Consider the following 12,311-nt stretch of genomic DNA (forward strand, 5'->3'; position numbering starts at 1 on the left):
TCCCTGCTCAGCGGGGATCGGCGGAGTGATCCCCGCTGAGCAAACGGACATCCACGGGGCGGATCAGAACTGATCCGCCCCGTGTGAAAGGACCCTTACTGTTCCAGTGCTGTCGTGGCTGCAGAACCCCTCTCCTCACTTGGGCATGGCTTACCGGTGCTGTGTGTGGCTAGGATGCACACGGCCCCAGCTTGATAATCCACACATTCTGGTGCCTCCATAGCACCTGGGTTGCTTAGGAGGCACCCAGAGGAAGGGGGAACCAGTGGCAGATCCAGAGTCTAATCTCAGGAGGGGCACTGCCAGAAAATAAGGTGTTGCTTACAGAACTGTATTTAACATATCATACAGTCACCCGCGATCGCTCCCCACAGAGATAAAACAGTGATCTGTCGATGTAAACAAGGCAGACTGCTGTTCTGTCAGAGATGAACCGGATGATCTTGTGTTCCTGCTAACCATCATCTAGTGAACCCATCCCCCAAACAGTTAGCAAGCACCCCCTATGGATACAGTTAACCCTTTGATTGCCCCTGATGTTAACCCCTTCCCAGCCAGTGTCATTAATACAGTGACAGTGCATATTTTTAGCACTGATCACAGTATTAGTGTCACTGGTCCCTAAAAAAGTGTCAGCTAGGTGTCTGATCTGTCCGCCACAATGTTGCAGTCCCACAAAAAATCTCTGATCGCCGCCAGTAAAAAATAAATACTAAATATATAAATAAATAAATACTAGTAACAAAATAAATAAATAAAAATACCATAAACATATCCCCTATTTTGTAGATGCTATAACTTTTGTATCAATATACACTTATTGTTTTGTTTTGTTTTTTAATAAAAATATGTAGTAGAATACATATTGACCTAAATTGATGAAGACATAGCAAAAAGTAAAAAATATAGCTTTTTTTTCAAAACTGTCGCTCTTTTTTTTTGTTTATATAGCAAAAAATAAAAACCACAGAGGTGATCAAATACCACCAAAAGAAAGCTCCATTTGTGGGGAAAAAAAAAGAACATCAGTTTTACTTGGGTACAACATGTCAGTCAGTTAAAGTAACACAGCACAGTATCGCAACAAATGGCCTGGTCATGAATGGGGGGGTAAAACTTTCCAGAGCTGAAGGGGTTAACATTGAACAAGACTAAAAGGGCAGCTGTAGCATTTTTTTTTATTTTCATAAATAATGGCACAGAAGTATGTTGTACTTTTACACATTGATTAATTTTTTTTACTCACTTTTAGTAAAATATTTTGGTGCTCTGGTGGGGGGAGGGGCTCTCATGCAGGAGCAAAGGAGATAAGCAGGAGTCCAGTTAATTTCACTGTCTGTATGCAGGGCAGTATCACATGATAGTGCTCAATGCTTCTTCCTCCTGTGTACACGCCGAGCTGCAACCAGCAGTGTGGAGAAGATGGAGGGACGAGGTGGGTGGAGCCAACACTCTCAGCTCAGGGGCGGAGAAGGAAAAAGGCTCTGCTCTGAATGCTGGGGCTCTCCTCCTCCTCAGCTGCTCAAACATGACTGACGTCACTGGTTGGCGCCAGGCTGCCCAGGCACTAGCAACCAGTGCAGGGAAAACTATAGGTCAAGCCAGCGGTGCGGCTTCACCCACCTCCTCCATCCTGGTCCAGCGCGGCATTACATTACACAGAGTTTCTCTCTCGGTGCCACTGATTGGCTGATGATACTGATGTGAGAGAGAGAATCTGCAGTCAGTCAGTAATATTTTCGGGGGGGGGGGGGGCAATTGCCTCATTGCCCCCTTGAATCCGACCCTGAGGGGAGCAGGCAGTGCTGGTTTGGAAAAGAACAGGTAAGTAGAACATCTTTTTATTTTAATTTTAGAAAATTACCTTTTGTAGCACTTTAAAGATAACCAACAAATAATTGGTTACATTTGTTAGCAGGCAGTATGATTATAACATGGTTGGCACAGTGTTGTTATGTGATATTTACATTTGTCTTTGACTGGCGCTACTTAGCAGGGTAGCAATGACGGTTTGCAAGACAGAGTAACCCATAGCAACCAACCAGGCTTCCCTATACTGTAGTTAAATGAGTCAGAAGATTACTTCTGATTGGTTTCTATGGATGGCTGCATTTTGCACATAAACATTACTCTTGCTACTGACTCATTTAATAAGCATATTAGTATTGGTCTAAGTATTGACAATAGAGTTTCAGTGTCACATCAGTTAACAGCTGTGCTAATGCAACAACAAATATATGCAAGTAGACTATGAATTGCTATTTTTAGGAGAGCACTGTCATAAACTGCTCTAATTGAATCCATTTTGGCAGTGAGTAATGCTGGGTATGACAAGTATTTTAATTCCTGCTGATGGGAACAAACGACTCAAGCACTTGAACATGACATTTCAGACAACTACTCCTTCCCATAATCAGGTTCTGCCACCCTGCTGGTCAATTAACACCAGATCACCATCTGATGCTAAGGTCTGATAAAAATTACATAGCAAGGACAGTCTGAAAGGTACTGTATAATTCTTTTCCCTGCTCATTAAAAGACAACTCTGTGCTAGAAAAAATGAATTACTAAAATTCTAAACACGTTTTATTAAAATTAAGATATCTATTTTATTTTATGGCAAATATTGTGCTTGTTAACATGCAGGTATGGAGATTTTTGGAACCAAAAGTTTAGGCACCTGATAAAGTAAGTTGGGATTGTAAGGAGTTGGGTTAATGTAAAGTAGGGATGAGCTCGATGTTCGGTCCGAACATAAGTTCGACTCGAACATCGGGTGTTCGCCCGTTCACAGAACAGCGAGCATTATGGGGTGTTCGCTGGAAATTCAAGCACCGCGGAATGCACCATAAAATACTGCTAGATCGCAGTGCATTGCTGTATGATGATTGGCCAAAGCATGCACCTGACCAGCATGCTTTGGCCAATCACAGCGCCATAAGTCCACAACCCACACTATATAAGGCTGCTAGACTGACTGTATATATATATATATATATATATATATATATATATATATATATATATATATATATATATATATATATATATACTCTGCATCCAGAGTAGCCTAAATCTTGTATTAGGTGGTATACTATTTCTAATAAACTTCAGGTGGTGTAATATATATATATATATATATATATATATATATATATATATATATACACTCTGCATCCAGTGTAGCCTATATCTACAGTGCATTCGATGGTGTACTATTTCTAATACACTTCAGGCGGTGTGTTACTATATATATATATATATATATATATATATATATATATATATATATATATACAGTCATACAGTCTCATGTATATGTATATATATACAATATATATACTCGCATTCTTTGCAGCCTATATCTATAGTGCATTCGGTATTGTTTCTAATACACTTGTGGTGGTGTACACAGTACACAATACAGTGAATCCGTAGTACAGTTTCTAATACAGTGCAAGCGGTGTGCACAGTATCTAATACAGTGTGTACAGTTTCTACTACACTTCTGGTGGTGTACACAGTATACAATACTGTGCAGCCATTGTATAGTCTCTAATACAGTGCAGTGCAGGTGGTGTACACAGTATCTAATAAAGCATGTACAGTTTCTACTACTTTTCTTTTGGTGTACACGGTATCTAATACAGTGTGTACTGTTTCTACTACACTTCTGGTGGTGTACACAGTACACAATACAGTGCAGTCGTAGTACAGTTTCTAATACAGTGCAGGCAGTGTACACAGTACCTAATACAGTGTGTACAGTTTCTACTACACTTCTGGGGGTGTACACAGTATACAATACAGTGCAGCCATTATACAGTTTCTAATACAGTGCAAGCAGTGTGCACAGTATCTAATACAGTGTGTGTACAGTTTCTACTACACTTCTGGTGGTGTACACAGTGCAGCCGTAGTATAGTTTCTAATACAGTACAGGCGGTGTACACAGCATCTAATACAATGTGTATAGTTTCTACTACACTTCTGGTGGTGTACAAAGTATAAAATACAGTGCAGCCATTGTACAGTTTCTAATAGAGAGCAGGCGGTGTGTACAGTTTCTACTACTTTTCTGGTGATGTACACAGAATTGAATACAGTGTGTACAGTTTCTACTACTTTTCTGGTGGTGTACACAGAATCTAATACAGTATATACAGTTTCTACTACTTTTCTGGTGGTGTACACAGTATATAATACAGTGAGTACAGTTTCTACTACACTTCTGGTGGTGTACACAGTACACAATACAGTGCAGCCATAGTACAGTTTCTAATACAGTACATGAGGTGTACAAAGTATCTACTACAGTGTGTACAGTTTCTACTACACTTCTATTGGTGTACACAGTATCTAATACAGTGTGTACAGTTTCTACTACACTTCTGGTGGGGTACACAGTATCTAATACAGTGAGTACAGTTTCTACTACACTTCTGGTGGTGTACACAGTACACAATACAGTGCAGCCATAGTACAGTTTCTAATACAGTGCAGGAGGTGTACACAGAATCTAATACAGTATATACAGTTTCTACTACTTTTCTGGTGGTGTACACAGTATATAATACAGTGAGTACAGTTTCTACTACACTTCTGGTGGTGTACACAGTACACAATACAGTGCAGCCATAGTACAGTTTCTAATACAGTACATGAGGTGTACAAAGTATCTACTACAGTGTGTACAGTTTCTACTACATTTCTATTGGTGTACACAGTATCTAATACAGTGTGTACAGTTTCTACTACACTTCAGGAGATGTACACAGTAACTAATACAGTTTCTACAGTTTCTACTACACTTCTGGTGGTGTACATAGTGCAGCCATAGTACAGTTTCTAATGCAGTGCAGGTGGTGTACACAGTATATAATACAGTGTGGACAGTTTCTACTAAATTTCTGGTGGTGTACACAGTATAAAATATAGTACAGCCATTGTACAGTTTTGAATACAGTGCAGGCGGTGTACACAGTATCTAAAATACAGTGTGTACAGTTTCTACTACTTTTATGGTGGTTTACACAGTATCTAATACAGTGTGTACAGTTTCTACTACTTTTCTACTGGAGTACACAGTATCTAATACAGTGTGTACAGTTTCTACTACACTTCTGGTGGTGTACACAGTTTCTAATACAGTGTGTACAGTTTTTACTACACTTCAGGCAGTGTACAGAGTATCTAATACAGTGTGTACAGTTTCTACTACACTTCTGGTGGTGTACATAGAGCAGCCATAGTTCAGTTTCTAATACAGTGCAAGTGGTGTACACAGTATCCAATACAGTGTGTACAGTTTCTACTACACTTCTGACTGTGTACACAGTACACAATACAGTGCAGCCATAGTACAGTTTCTAATACACTCCAGGTGGTGTACACCGTGTCAAATACAGTGTGTACAGTTTCTACTACACTTCTGGTGGTGTACACAGTACACAATACAGTGCATCCATAGTACAGTTTCTAATACAGTGTAGGAGGTGAACACAGTACGGTATCTAATACAGTGTGTACAGTTTCTACTACATTTCTGGTGGTGTACACAGTATCTAATACAGTGTGTACAGTTTCTACTACACTTCAGGCAGTGTACACAGTATCCAATACAGTGTGTACAGTTTCCACTACTATTCTGGTGGATTACACAGTATCTAATACAGTGTGTACAGTTTCCACTACACTTCTGATGGTGTACACAATACACAATACAGTGCAGCCATAGTACAGTTTCTAATACACTCCAGGCAGTGTACACAGTATCAAATACAGTGTGTACAGTTTCTACTACACTTCTGGTTGTGTATACAGTACACAATACAGTGCAGGTGGTGTACACAGTATCTAATACAGTGTGTACATTTTCTACTACACTTCTGGTGGTGTATACAGTACACAATACAGTGCAACCGTAGTACATTTTCTAATTTCTACTCAGTTTTCAGTTTCTTCTACACTTCAGCCGGTGTAGTAATATAATAATTTAATTATATATATATATATATATATATATATATATATACCTACAACCAACTGAGCATCCACCTCATTGAAAATAACCTTGATCCTCTTCAGTCTGGATTTCGCCCACAGCACCACCACAACGACTTACTAACAGCCAAGACCAATGGTCATTATTCCATACTCTTACTCTTGGACCTTTCTGCTGCCTTTGATACAGTTGACCACCCCCTCCTCGTCAAAAAACTCAATTTGCTTGGTCTCCATGGCTGCACTCTCCATTGGTTTGAATCTTACCTATCTCATTGCACCTTCAGTGTAACTTACAACTCCACTTCCTCTTCTCCAACTCCCCTTTCCGTTGGGGTCCCCCAAGGTTCTGTCCTTGGACCTCTACTATTCTCGATCTACACATCCTCCCTGGGTCAGCTGATAGCCTCCCATGGCTTTCACTACCATTTATATGCTGATGAACAAAAAAATCCCCCCTATATAAATGGGATTATAAGTGACCACCAACAACACACACAAATCAAAAACATGAATATTTTATTAACAAATACAGAACAAAAGATACACATAACTACAGTAAAGCCAGAGGGACTACTAAGCAAACAGTGTCCCAATGGTGTAGCAAAATGTTATAAACACATGATTACATTAAAAAAAACAACTAATATTAATCATACTCTAAGCTGATGACCCCACACCCAATATATGCTGATTACACCCAAATCTATCTCTCTGCCCCTCAGCTCACCCTATCAATCTCCTCATGCATCACTGATCTATTAACAGACATATCAGCCTGGATGTCACACCACTCCCTCAAACTTAATCTATCTAAAACCGAGCTCTTAATATTTCCTCCCCCACGTGCCCCTTCGCCTGACTTCTCTGTCAAGATCAATGGCACATCTATCAGTCCGTCCCTAATGCCAGGGTGCTAGGGGTAACCTTAGACTCCAAACTGTCCTTTCAGGCCTACATACAGGCCCTGTCTAAATCATGCCACCTTAGCCTCCGCAACATTTCCAGAATACGCCCCTTTTTAACTAATGACACCACCAAGCTTCTAATTCACTCCCTGGTCATCTCTCGCCTCGACTACTGCAACTCCCTCCTCGTTGGATTACCTTTACATAGACTATCCCCCTTCAGTCTATAATGAATGCTGCTGCCAGACTCATCCACCTTACCAGCCATTCAGTGTCCTCCAGCCCTCTCTGCCAATCCCTGCACTGGCTTCCACTCACCCAACGAATAAAACTCAAAGTACTAACAATAATTTACAAAGCCATCCATAACTCTTCCCCTAGTTACATCACTAACCTAGTCCCAAAATACCAACCAAGCCACTCTCTTCGGTCATCCCAAGACCTCCTGCTCTCTAGTTCCCTTGTCACTTCCTCCCATGCTCGTCTCCAGGATTTCTCCAGAGCTTCTCCCATCCTTTGGAACTCCCTACCCCACTCTGTCTGACTGTCCCCTAATCTATCCATCTTTAGACGATCCCTGAAAACCATTCTCTTCAAAGAAGCCTATCCTGCTTCTCACTAACACTGTTTTACTTCCTCCATCAGCTCTTCCCCCACAGCTATTGCCTTTTGTATCAATTGACTCTTCCTTTTTAGACTGTAAGCTCTAACGAGCAGGGCCCTCTGATTCCTCTTGTACCAAATTGTAATGCAACTGTAATGTCTGCCCTCATGTTGTAAAGTGCTGAGCACACTGTTGGCGCTATATAAAACCTGTATAATAATAATAATAATATACAGTCTAATATATACATACATATATATATATATATATATATATATATATATATATATATATATATATATGTATGTATGTATATATATATATATATATGTATGTATATATATATATATATATATATATATATATATACTCTGCTTTCAGTGTAGCCCATATATATAGAGAATTCAGTGGTCTATATTTTCCTAATACACTTCAGGCGGTGTACACAGTATATAATACAGTGTAGTGTGGTGTTGCAAAACAAAAAATACATCATGTCTGGAAGGCCACCAAAGAGAGGCAGACGCTCACAAGCCATTAAAAACCACTAAAAGTCGGCAAGCAGCCTCTGTGTCTACAGTCAACAGTGGTGGTTGTGGACATAGTGCATCCTCTGCAGGTGGCCGTGGGGCACGTTTGCCCTTTTTTTTGCTGCTGGCTGTGTTATTGGTCCTCATTCTCTGTCACCCAGGCTCAGAGTAGTTTGCCTTCCAACGCAGCTGCCAAAGTGGCCTATTTCACCGGCTCCTTGTTCACAGTCACTCCTTCCATAACCCCATCATCATGCATGGAGGAGTCCCCAGAATTATTCGACCACAGTGTCGAGTACATGCTGCTGGAGGGAGTGCAGTGATTTGAAGGCTCCGATGTTGGTTCCCAGTTTGTGTCCCAAGTACTTGCAGCCAATTTGCTAGCAGTACACCACCAATTTCTTTTCATGGAAGGCCATTCCAGCTCTCTACCAGCATGTGGAAGACAATGTTTTGGCCTCATTGGACAGGGTGGTCAGCAGTAAGGTTCATATTACCACTGACTCATGGTCCAGCAGGCATGGGCAGGGACGTTACCTTTCCTTCACAGTGCACTGGGTAACTCTGCTGGCAGCTGGGAAGGATGCAGGTTAGGGTTGGGTGTTGTTGGTGTCAGGCTAGGAGCAGATAACAGGTAACAGTTCAGGTGCGCTGATATACAAAGAGTTCAAAGAACAAGAGCACATAACATGAGCAGGTCAGCTGGGAATTGTAGTTCACCGCTGCAGATGAAGGTAGATGTTTGCTGGACCTTTTAGTTCACCGCTGCAGATGAGAATAGATATTAGCTGATGCTTGTAGTTCACCGCTGCAAATGAAGGTAGTTGTTTGCTGGACCTTTAGTTCACCGCTGCAGATGAGGATACTACAGTAGAATCAGGCAAAGCGTAGTCTAGGCAAGCTGGGTCATACAGATCAGAGATCAAATGGTACCGAATCAGAAGCAAGCAAGGAGGGTCAAACAAGCCAGGTCATACATGAAAGACACAGAGCAGATATCAGCTCGATCAAACACAAAAGTAAACTCTAACATGAGCACTGACTGAATGCTGATACAGGTGATTTAAAGATGAGCTGGCAAATCACTGTTGTTTCCCAGGCAAAGGCTGTGTCAGGTGAGTTGTGCTGGGCCCTAAAGGGATCCTAGTACTGACAGTTGAAGCTTGTTCCACCACCACGTCTTCAAAATGCTAGTAGTGATTTTGCCACAGCTCTTTCCTCCACCCCCTCTACTTCCTCTATGGCCTCTTCTGCAGATTTGTCCTCTGAACTAGCATTGCTCCGTAAGCGTTCAAGGGGCTATGCAAGCAGTCAGGCTAAAAGATGCCATGCGGTGTTTGAGTTGGTCTGACTAAAGGACAGGAGCCACACTGGGGCAGTGATTTTGATAGCTCTTCAGGGGCAGGTTCAGAGGTTGATGTCACGCCATCTTTAGCCAGGAATGGTTGTATGTGACAATGGCACCAACCTTCTCTCCACCCTTTCAAAGGGGACACATGACTCATGTTCCATGTTTGGCACACATCCTGAATTTGGTGGTGCAGCCATTCTTGAGCAGGTACCCAGGCTTACACGATCTCCTGAGGTAGGCCAGAAAAATCTGTTGAAATTTCCGCCACACATACAATGCCAGTGCTCAGCTGGCTGACATTTAAAGGGAATGCAACCTGCCCACCAACCACCTCATTTGTGACATGCCCACCAGGTGGAACTCAACGTTGTCAATGCTACAGCGGCTGCACACACAGCAGAGGGCCATCAATGAGTGCCTGTGTGAGTATGGCACCAGGACAGGGTCAGCTTCTTTTTGCCATGCCAGTGGCTACTGATCAAGAATGCATGCACTGTCCTGTCATCATTTGATGAGACACTGTCCCTCTCTCATTCAGTGACACTGTCCCTCTAGTCTTCCTGCTGGAGCACATACTTCGTGGAATCGTGGACAGGGCACATGAGGCAGAACAGTGGGAGGAAGAGGAGGACTTCCTTTCCTCTCAAGGCCCCCTTTATCCAGATAGAATTCCTACGGGCCTGCTAAAGACATAGGAAGAAGAGGAGGAGGATTGTGTCAGCATGGATGTAGAGGATAACACTCAGAAGCAGTCTTCAAGGGATGGTTTTCAGTCCCTTGAAGAGGGAGGTAGCTATGGATAATATTGTCATGGATCTGCCACCTAGGGGTTAAAATAGTGCAGACTGATTTCAGTGATTGGCAACAGGCTGCCTTATTTAAACACCTCAGCAGCACTGTGTCTTTGCTTACTGCTCTGCTGCTCTTACCTGTTCCCGTAACTTCCTGTTCCTGTGATCCTATCTGTTTCTTGTGTTTGACCCGGCTTGTTTGACTACGATTGATCTCTGGCCTGCCTTGTAACCACGCGCAGCTCTCCACTGCTTGATATCCTGTTGCTGAACTTTGCCTGTATCCTGACCATTCTCTGGCTGTCATCTATATCTACATTTGATCGTCAGTTACCAAACCTGGCTTGTCTGACTACGTATTCAGTGTCTCCCCAGCTCTGCACCTACCAGCCTGCTTCCTGTTTCCTGCTGCACCAGCTGAACTGACAAGACCAAAGACGAACCAGGCACCCATACATACACCGCCAACCGCCAGGCTCTTGCGGCCACTCTTGAAACACCAGTGGCCCTTGAGCCGATGTTGTATTCCACTGCACGTCAGGCTCATCCGACAGGTATGTAACAAATGTGATTCTTAGTGACCCAGAGGACTCTGAATCACATGCCTCTGCAAACTTACGCTGCATGGCCTCCCTCATTCTGCAAAGCCTTCGAAAGGACCCTAGGATTCGTGGTATCAAGGAGAGGGATCATTACTTGATGGCAACCCTTCTTGATCCACGTTACAAGGGTAAAGTTGCAGAGCTCATCCTACCTTCACAGAGGGAGCAGAGGAAGAAAGGTGGCCTTGAAGAAAGGTTTGTGTAATGCATTTCCAGACCCTGGGAGGTTACCGTTACCTGGTGCTGGACAACGTGTTGCTGAAGCTTTGTTCAGTCAGAGGAAGAGCGGTGGAGAAGGTGGCTGGCTGGCCGATGCCTTTAAACTATTTTTTTAGTCCTCAGAGCGAAGGTCTGGTCAGTTCAAGCAACCATCGCCAGCGTCTGCATTATATGGTGCAGGAATATCTAGGGGCAAGAACAGATTTGGAGACCTTTTTAACAGAACTTCCACTGGGTTGCAGTTGAGCTACTGGTCTGTCCTGCATCCAGCATGCTTTCTGAATGCACATTCAGTGCTGCTGGAGGGTTTGTAATGGATCAAAGAGTGCATCTGTCCACAGACTCCATTGATAGGCTCACATTAATAAAAATGAATCCGTCTTGGATCAGCAGCTATCAAGCACCTGATGCTGATGAAACCGAATGAATTTGCTATGGATATGGGATCCCTTGAAGACTGCCTATGCTGACTATCCTAATCCTCCTCAATCTTTATGATGCTAGCTTCCAACAATATTTTTGGTTTAGGGCACCACCACCATCACCCAAGGCCCAATTTTTCTGCCCCTGTTTAACAGGGGTATGCAATTACAATTTTTGATCTAATATTTTATAGCAGGGCCTGTTCCTGCACCCAACAAGAGTATCTGTGAGGGGTTACGGTGCTGTGGCACCACCACCACCCAAGGCACAATTTTTCTGTCCTTGTTTAACAGGGGCATGTATTTACAATTTGAGGACCAAAACCAAAGACCCAATTTTTAAGCTCCTGTTTGACAGGGGCATGTAATTAAAATTTTTGACCTAATATTTCACAGCAGGGCCCATTCCTGCACCCAACAAGAGGATCTGGGAGGGGTTACAGTGTTGTGGCACCACCACCACCCAAGGTACAATTTTTCTGCCCCTGTTTAACAGGGGCATGCAATTATAATTTTCTGATCTAATATTTCAAAGCAGGGCCTGTTCCTGCACCCAACAAGAGTATGTGTGAGGAGTTACAGTGTTGTGGCACCACCAGCCAAGGCTCACTTTTTCTGCCCCTATTTAACAGGGGCATGTAATTGTAATTTTGAATCTAATATTTCACAGCAGGGCTCGGTCCTGCACTCAACAAGAGTATCTGTGAGGGGTTACATTGTTGTGGCACCACCACCACCCAAAGCCCAATTTTTCTGCCCCTGTTTTTAACAGGGGCATGTAATTACAACTTTTGATCTAATATTTCACAACAGGGCCCGTCCCTTCGCCCAACAAGAGTATCTGTGAGGGGTTACAGTGTTGTGGCACTATCACCACCACC

Source organism: Lithobates pipiens, unplaced genomic scaffold (genome assembly GCF_037356315.1).
Source record: "Lithobates pipiens isolate NorthernLeopardFrog02 unplaced genomic scaffold, aLitPip1_a1.2 Scaffold_18, whole genome shotgun sequence".
Lineage (NCBI taxonomy): Eukaryota > Metazoa > Chordata > Amphibia > Anura > Ranidae > Lithobates > Lithobates pipiens.